This window comes from Suricata suricatta, chromosome 14 (genome assembly GCF_006229205.1).
Source record: "Suricata suricatta isolate VVHF042 chromosome 14, meerkat_22Aug2017_6uvM2_HiC, whole genome shotgun sequence".
NCBI lineage: Eukaryota > Metazoa > Chordata > Mammalia > Carnivora > Herpestidae > Suricata > Suricata suricatta.
The window spans coordinates 52,000,670-52,010,477 of record NC_043713.1 but is presented as its reverse complement, the minus strand read 5'-3'; the positions used below and the strand labels follow the sequence as shown (position 1 = coordinate 52,010,477).

General features: G+C 41.4%; 1 protein-coding gene across 12 annotated transcripts in view; it reads left to right on the top strand.

Moving 5' to 3' along the window:
- DLGAP1 (DLG associated protein 1) overlaps positions 1–9,808 on the top strand; it is an 868,306-nt gene that overhangs the window by 815,178 nt on the left and 43,320 nt on the right. The gene's annotated exons all lie outside the window — the stretch shown is intronic.

Genomic DNA, 9,808 nt, shown 5'->3' with positions numbered 1-9,808 from the left:
GCAGACTAAAATGTAATCTCTAAAAGTGGTAACTTTAGCAGTGATTTTTGCTTGTTTTTGCTCTAAAATATTTACTGATTGTATCTACTTCAAGTCAACCCTCTGACACTTGTTCCTTTAAGTGTTTTGGAAAATTTTTTCAAAATGTAGCTTAGGAGACATGAACAATCAATGTCATGGTAAGAAAACAAATTCATCGTTTCGCCACTTGCCCAACTTGCTTGTTTTCCTCAATAGTGTAGTGGTTAAGATCACAGACTCTTGAGCCTGAATGCCTGGATTCAAATCCTGGCTCTCTCACATACCACCTGGGGGCCATGATCAAATTAATAAATAGCTTTGTGCCTTGGTTTCCTTATAAGTGGTTTCTGGCCGAGCATGCAAGGAATTTAGAAGTTGTCACTCTGTCCTAATAAGTAAGAAGCCAAACAAACTGAAAAATCAACAATTCTTTTAAAATCAGAGAAGCAAGGTCACAGATCAAACCATTGCCCCTCAAATTGGAGACACAGACATACAAATATAGAACATACCAGAGTAGAAACCCACAGGCTAAAACCTCTTGTAATGCTCAGAACGCAGTATCCTCAACAACCAGAGACCACCAGGGAGACCGAGGCACGCATACAAAGGCAAAGGGCTTTATTATGGGCTAGGGCTCAGGCTCGGGCTCACAGACTTCACCAGCGCAGTGGATCGGTGCTGAGAGCCCCGAACCAGGGCTGAGTAGGGTTTTTATGGGGTTTGGAAAGGGAGAGTTACAAGAAATTGTGACACAGGTACAGTGACCCAGTCATAATGGTACAACAGTATTGGCAGCAACTTTAACCATACACATTGTCTAGAGCGTTTGTTACTTTTGGCAGGACCCAATTACAACATTTAGAGTACCTTTGAAATCAACCAATTACAGGGCGAGCCTAGGGTCTTGTTCGGCGACTATCGGGTTAACTTTAGCATTAGGTAACAGGGTCCTATCTAAAGTCTCCATCTACAGGCCTCACCCTGAGGAATGTGGAGAGTGGTAGCTGGCCTTCCCTGATTGGGTGTTGCAAAGGTGGTCTCTCTTGCTCTAGGCAATGTGTAACTGCCTGTTAGTTTCGGGGAACTGAAACTTAGGCCTTCTAGATCTAGAGGGAAACTTAAAGCCTGTTATGGAGTCTGTTTGGTTTAGACTTGTGTCCTTACACTCCATGGGAAGCAGTACCAGGGTAGGAACACCTAATGTGTAAGGACAAATTGCCAGAGGCTCAGTGAGGACAAGTCTGATGGAGAAATATTTCAGGGGGACGAGTAATAGGGGACAGAAGGCAGGGTGCTCCACAGTTCTGTGACTTACCTCCAGGAGCTCTACCAAGTTATCACAGTGAATATCAAAGAAAAATCCCCTGGTGCTTCCTCTAGCAGAGAGAGGAGAATGGCAACCATTTTGAAGTATGCCAGAGCATTCAACTCTTAATGAGATCCGCCCTCAGGAGAAACCATTTTACCAGAGCCTAACCTGCTCAAGTCTTATCACAGTCTGCCCCACGTGGGGAAAGGGAAACCCCCAACTAGTTCTCTCTCTTACGTAAAGTGGAGAGACACTGAAAAGGATTGTTGAAGTTCACAGTCCAGGGGTACAGGCTATGGAAAGACTGAGACCTAGTCAGTCAGAATGCTCCCCCTCCCCCACCCCTTCCCATCACATAAAGAGCTATTCACCACAGTTCCTTTTACCCAGGACACCCTGTCTACTTTTCAATGGTAATTTACAAGACATACTAAAAAGTGACAAGCACAGTTTGGAGTGACTAAACAAGCATCAGAACCAGAGTCAGCTACAGCGATCAAATCAGGTATTTTAAAAAACTATGATTAACATGCTAAGTGGTTTAATGGGAAAAGTAGATAGCGTGTAAGAACAGATGGATAATGTAAGTGAAGAGATGAAAGATCTAAGGAAAAATAAAAAAGATTTGCTAGGGATTAAAAGCACTGTAATAGGAAGACTGACTGCCTTTAATGGGCTCATTAGTAGACTAGACCCTGCTGAGCAAAGAGTCTCTGCGCTTGCGGGCAAAATAATAGAAACTTCGAAAACTGAAAAGCAAAAAGAGGAAAACTGGAAAAAACAAAAATACAAGAACAAACTAGGATTTCCAAAACCTATGGGACAATTACAGAAGAGGTAACATATGCACGATGGGACTATCTGAAGGAAAAGAAAGAAAGGAAAAGAAGCAATAGTTAAAGAAATAGTAACTGAGAATTTCCCCCAAATTAATGTCAGACATCCAACCACAGATCCAGGTCTCAGAAAAGCCTGAGTAGGATATATGCCCAATACACTACTCCTAGAGATATCATATTCAAAGTAGAAAAAGTCCTGAAAGAAGCAAAAAGGAAAAAAAATCAGGTTTCCTTTAGGGGGGCAAAGATAAGAATGCCATGCAACTGTTCCTCAGAAACCATGCAGAAGAAAATGGAGTGGAATATTAAATATTTGAAGGGGAAAATCCATCAGCATAGAATTCTGTACTCTGAAAATTATCCTTCAAAAGTGAAGGAGAAATAAAGACTTTCTTAAGACAAAGTTGAAGAAATTTGTTGTCAGTAGAGCTGCCTCGTAAGGAAAGTTAAAAAGTTCTTCAGAATGCCAGGCTGGCTCAGTGGAGAGCACACGACCTTTTGTTTTGTTTTGTTTTGTTTTGTTTTAAGTTTATTTTACTTATTTTGAGAGAGAGAGAGAGAGAGAAAGAACATGGGAGGGGCAGAGAGAGAGAATCACTATGTGGGCCTCAAACTCACAAACTGTCAAATCATGACCTGTGCCAAAATCAAGAGTCACACGCTAAGCTGACTAAGCCACTCAGGCACCCCTCTAGCTTACTTTATTGTAAGAATACAGTATGTAATATGCTTAACATACAAAATATAGACACAGTCCATGAAAAAAGTAATTAATAAACTGTAGACTTCATTAAAATTTGAAGCTTCTGCGCTTTGACACACACTGTTAGAGAATGAGAAGACAAGCCACAAATTGGGAGGAAAATTTGCAAAAGACACATCTAGTAAAGGGCTGTTTCTCAAAATATACAAGGATTTAATAATAAAACAAACAACCTGGTCATAAAAATGGGCAAAAGACCAGGGGCCTGGGCTGGCTCAGTCAGTGAAGCATCCAAATCTTGATTTCAGCTCAGGTCATGATCTCACAGTTAGTGAGATGGAGGCCCGTGTCTGGTTCTGTGCTGGTGGTGCAGAGCCTTCTTGGGATTCTCTCTCCCTTTCTCTCCGCCTCTCCCCAGCTCATGCTCTCTCAAAAATTAGTAAATAAATATTTTTTAAAGGGCAGATGACCTTAACAGGCACGTCCCCAAAGAACAGACATTAAGTGGCAAGCATATAAAAAGATACTCAACATCATAGGTCATCAGGGAATTGAAAATTAAAACAACACCGAAATGCCACTACTCATGGATCAACAAGGCCAAAATCCAAAACACTGGCAACACCAAATTCTGGTAAGGGAATATTAAGTCTCTCTCATTCATTACTGGTGGAAATACAAAATGGTAGAACCACTTTGGAAAACAGTTTGACAGTTTCTTACAAAACTAAACATACTCCTATCTCCTACCACACTCCTTGGTATTTACCCAAAGGAGTTGAAAACTTATGTTCACACAAAACCCTCACTATATTGACAGCAGCTTTATCCATAATTGCAAAATTGGGAAGCAATCAAGATGTCCTTTAGTAAGTAAATGAGTACATAGACTGTGGTACCTCCTGACAGTGGAATTTTATTCCGCATCGAAGGAGAAATAAGCTGAGTCACCTGGGTGGCTCAGTTGGTTAAGCGTCTGACGTCGCCTCAGGTCATGACCTCACGGTTCGGTTCCTGGGTTTAAGCCCCTCACTGGGCTCTGACCTACAGCTTGGAGCCTAGAGCCTGCTTCAGATTCTGTGTGTGTCTCTCTCTCACTGCCCCTTCCCCACTTACACTCTGTCTCTCAAAAATAAATAAATGTTAAAAAAAAATTTTAAGAAAAAGAAATATGCTAACCACAAAAATACATGGAGGAAACTTAAGTGCATATTAACTAAGCAAAGGAAGCCAAGTTGAAAAGGTTACATACTGTACGATTCCAACTACAAGACACTCTGGCAGGGGCACAACTACCGAGATAGTAACAATGATTAAGAGAGAGGGACGGATGACTAGGCAGCGCACCAGTAATGAATGAGAGAGACTTAGGCCGGTGAAACTGCAATGGTGTCATTATACGTCTATTGAAACCCAAAGAATGTACCACATCAAGGACGAACTCTTAACTAAACTGTGAATTTGGGGTGGCAGTGATGTGTCAGCATAGCTTCACCACTATAACAAATGTCCCCCTGGCAGGGGACGTTGACAGAGGGGGAATCTCGGGGTGGGGGAAGGGGCAGAGGGTATAGAAGAAATCGCTCTACCTTCTGTTCCGTTTTGCTGTGAATCTAAAACTGCTCTAAAAAACAAAGCTTATTAATTTAAAACAGAGAAGTGGCAGACAACAGTGTTAGCCTCAGAGGGTTATCCTGGGGTGTGGTTTACTATATATACAACTTTTAGAAAAATATCTAACACATAGGGAGCACCATACACGTGTTTCTGATTCTATTACTACCCGGGTAGAAGCTCTCTGAAGACTGAAGTCTCAAGAAGACAATTATGCCACCTTTCCTTAAAAAATAAGAGAAAATCATCTCAATTTTACAATTTTACTTGAAACATTTCTCCAGCAGCCAACTATTCTGTTTTATCAAATAAACACCCTAACAGTTGTCCATCTACAGGAATGCTAAATACTGTATTATTTCAACATACGTAATAGCGACCCAAAAATTTCAAATGAGCCACTTTTATGTTTTGAAAAGGTTGAATATTTAATGAGTTACCAAAGTTTGTAGGGTGGTCAGTTTCTCAGTACACTGAGTGGTTTATTTCAAATTCATCCCCCAAAAGGTCTGGCAGCCCCAACTTTCCTGCTTAATTTTTCAAAACATACCCCTCCTCCAAGGTCACTTTATGGTTAAGCACTGTAAGGTAGATAAGCATTTAAATTGATGTTCATGATTGTTTTCAACCTCTCCAAAAGAAATCCATTGTCAAACAGGGATTACTTATAAATTCTGTCTCTAATTAGGATTCCATTTTTACAATTTTGCCAGTAGTAATTCATGTAGATAGGATCTTAAAAAGCAAAATTGGGCATTGGAGATTACCTAGTGACAACTAAGGGATTTTTTTTCAATTATCTAGTGATAAGGATGAGGCTGTGGCTTTCCCTTGAACGGGGAGTACAGTCTATCTCTTCCTTCCCCAAATAGACAGGCTGATAAACAACAGTAACCTAACAAAAAAGCAGAGAAAGAAAATAGAGCCAGAAAAAGAAAGAGGTCCTACAAAGAGAGGAAGATTAAAAGGCTTTGTAAGAGGCCAAGAAACTCATTATCACCTTTTGAATCCATCACAGTTTAGGAGCCAAAACTAATAAAACAAAGTTCACCTGATTTGTCTGTGAAGGGGGTAGACTTTTCAATCCAGGTGTTCTTCACTGCTGCAAATTAAAACAAAAGGAGTAAGTTAATAACTCGTTAGTAAAACGTAAAATGCGCTAAGTAACCCATCTGCTCCAAAAAGAGGGATGTCCATGGAGTATTATAAATCTTGCTGATGCATTTGCAGACAGCCATGACCTGCTCAAAATGCCATCCACAGCAGATGTGCCACATCCATTCTCCAGGCTGCCTCATGGTGGGGACCATGCATTGAGGAATGCCGTCTAAAGGTCACTGGTTTAAATGCCGTGGCAGCGCCGAACCAGGGATAACAAATGCATGTGGTTTTGAAACAAGACTGCTTCCCTTAAGCCAGTGAAGCAATTTCTCATCTCCATCAAACATTAGCTGTCTCTCACCGACTCCCATTCCGCGGGGCGCGCAGCGGCACCGTCTGGGGGGATCCACACCACATGCGGCGCTTGTTGATGCCCAGGACCGATCCCAAGCAAAGTCAGCAAATCTTGCCAACCCCTTCCGCTCCACCGCTGCTCTGCATCCCAGTCTCCTAGCATCCTGTTCCCATTCTCTCCCATCCTTTTGACTGCTCCCCAGGAATTTGCATGAGGTCTTCTTGTCTTTCAGGCAGATAATTAGCACATCCAGTAAACCAATCCTCCGTACTTAGGAAGGTGAGAATGCTCAGAGGCTCCCAGGAATCTCCCCTTTCCTTCCAAGGAACAATTGTATATTAACCATGGTTCATACAAGACTTTCTTTCTTTTTTTTGCCTAAAAAAGCAAAATTGGGTTCAAGCAGACACAAAGAAAAAGAATACATTTATTTTCATTATAAAAGCGGGATGTAAATTTACCTGGAGGGAAAAACAGAGTAGCATGTTGACAGTTTTTACCTCTCTGATAGGCCTTGGAACAGTGAAAAAACTGTGTGTGTATCTGTGTCTGTGTGTGTGTCTTAAGCATTATCTATCTTTTCTATAATAATTGTGTGTTATGAGTCTAATTAATGATAAGTAAGATCCTATTTATACATTATGAAAATTTATAAATTACAGCAATGAAATTAGCCATGAATAAAGGGATATATTTTTTACCCATACTTTTTCCATGAACATTTTGAAAGTTATTAAAATCGTTCTATGCATAAAACCTAGTGATATTTTGGGGTACCTGGCTCCATCAGTCAGAAGAGCATGTGACTCTTGATTCAGGGTCATGAGTTTGAGCCCCATATGGAGTGCAGAGATTACTTAAATTTTAAAAACTGTAAAAAAAAAAAAAAAAGCTAGTGATATTTTAAAATCAACTAGGAGTGCCTGATTGGCTCAGTCAGAGGAGCATGTAACTCTTGATCTCAGGGTCATGAGTTCTAGCCCTACATTGGGCGTAGAGATTCTAAAAAAATAATAATTAACTTAAAATAAAATAAAATCAACTAATGTTATAACAAAAGCTTTCTCCTTATTAACAATTCACAGCAAACATTTCTTTTGGTTACACAGTATTCAAGAATAGGTATACATCATAATTTGTTTCCCCTTTCTCCCACTGGTGAATATCTACATTATTTCTAGATGGACTTCTGGTTAAGATAGTGGAAAAAACACACACATCATCTCTGAGGCTTTCTGAAACTAACTGGCAGTAAAAGGATGTTTTGCTTGTTTGGGCACAAACTGCCAAGGATGAAGAGAACAGGGAGGGAAAAAGAACAACAGTGGTATTTTGGAAGCTGGGAGGCAGATAGGTGATAACTGGCTTCGCCGACCAGGGAGAGCAGAGCCCAAGATACAATTCGACTTAAATTTCAGAACCCACGAAAGGCACAGGGCCTCACAGCACTGGTGGTCGGAAAAGTAGCAATGAAGGAGCTGGACACCCTCTGTTCCTGCGGAGCCAGGATGACAGACAGCACTCTGGCAAAAGACGGGAGGTTTCTCTTCTTCAGAGGCTAAAACAAAGGGTCTCAGGTCTGGAGGACAGCAGCACAGTGGGAGTACTGTTATTATCCTGAAAATAGGAAGAGAAGTGAAAGTTTACAAACAGAATGCTGAGGCACCCTGCTGTAAACCTCCTTTGCTCACACTGCGCCCAGAACCCTGGCGGCCAGTCTGATTCCCTCAGAGCAGAACTACGACATAATCTATGGTGGGGGAACTGACCAGTCCAAGCCCAAGGACCCAAAGACACTCTGACATCAGGCATTTTGCAAGGTGAGAGCCCAGTGAGATCACCCTACACTGAGGGTCCCAGTGGATACTCCCATCCCTAAAGCACAGACTTCTCAGGAGGCTTTTACTGTGCCTCTCCAGCATGAGCAGACAGCTAGCAATCAGCAAACTCAGAGAGATCAGAGTGGAGTCATAACAAAAGAACCAAAAGATTTAAGGAACATTCCGGAAATTGAAAAGTTATTTCTGAGAGAAAAGAAGGGAAGAGTGGACAACGGATGCTCCATGACGGAAGTGAAACTGACATGGTCTCTGACAGAACATCTTACTTACCCTCCTTGGCTACAAGGGATGGGGGCGTGGGAGGTGGGAAGAGAAAGAAAAAAAGTTCTCTTACAAATTAAAAATGTAATAGCACAACTGGGAAACCCCACAGAAGAGTTGGGAGATAAATTGAAGAGATTTCCAGAAAAAAGTACAAAAGGGGGAAAGCAAAGTGATCGAGGAAACAAGTAATTCAACCCAAAAAAGGGGGAAAGGAGGCCTCAGGATGACGGAGAAGGGAGAACTCCAGACAACGGTTATGCAGCAAGTCTACTGACCAGCTGTGACGGAACAGGTCAGAAGCTCGGTGAAAGATGAATTCAAGAAGGCTTGTAGAATACCTGATGTGTTTGTTTCGAGGCATGCGGAGAAGACTACACACCTATTTTGGGGACTGAGTAAGTGCGAGGTACATTTTTAATAAGAAAAAAATGTGCAGAAAGTATAATACGGCATAGTGATTTGTTAGGGCTCCTATAGCAAAGCAACACAGATGGGGTGGCTTAAACAGCAGAAATTTATTTCCTCACAGTTTCAGAAGCTACAAGTTCAAAATTAAGGTGTTGATAGGGTTGGTAGGACTTCTGCAGCGTTTGGCTTATAGATGGCCGTCTTCCCTCTGTGTCTCTGTGTGTCCTAATGTCCTCTCCTTTTAAAGATATCAGGCATATTGGATTGGGCCCACTCCTATGACTGTATTTTACTTTAATTACTTCTTTAAAGACTGCCTCCAAAACCAGTCACGTTCTGAGGTACTGGGGCTTAGGACTGCCGCACAGGAATTTGCGGGGGGGAGAAGCACACAACTGAGCTCATAACACACAACCAGCTGTGAAGGCTATTTCCTGGTCATAATAATGTAGTCTCGAAAAGCAAATTCTGAAAATGTAATCAAATTTACAACATAACTATATCAGGAGAATAGAAAAAATAATGGAACAGACAAGAAATGTGTGTGTAAGAGAAAGAGAGACAGAGACAGAGACCGACAGGGTTGGAGACAGAGACAGAGAGACAATGAGGAGGAAGAGGGAATGAAGATGAAGTGGGAAAAATCTGAAGGTTCATCTTTCCTAAAGGCAAAAACTAAATTATTAACAAATAGCAATATTCATTATTTAGAAGTAGTATTTAAAAGCGGCTACCTGTGGAACAGAAAATTATTGCATCAGTGGACCAGGGACTCCTATTTTTCCTAGCCAGCCTTGGAGAACCACCTGATATTTTAAAACTGTGTGCAGGTATAACTTTGATAAAAATCAAAAGTGACTGATTAGGGGCACCTGCGTGGCTCAGTCGGTTAAATGTCCGACTTCAGCTTAGGTCATGATCTCATGGTTTGTGGGGTTGAGCCTCACATTGGGCTCTCTGCTGACAGCTAAGAGCCTGGAGCTTGCTTTGGATTCTGTGTCTCCCTCTCTCTCTCTGCCCCTCCCCTGCTCACACTCTGTCTCTCTGTTGCTCAAAAATAAACATTAGAAAAAAAAATTTTAAGTGACTGATCAAAATAATAATGCATAGTACTGTGATAATTACCTTTGTGCAACAAGTATTTTTGCTATTTCAGATTATTTCATTTCTGGGTCTAAGATTTCAAACATTTTTTTAAATGTTCTTGATACCCATTTGCAAATAGCTGCTGAAAAAATCAGCACCACTTTACACTCATAGGAACGCACTTGGGCGCCTGGGTGGCTCAGTCAGTTAAGCATCCGACTTCGGCGCAGGTCATGATCTCATCATGGTTTGTGGGTTCGAGCC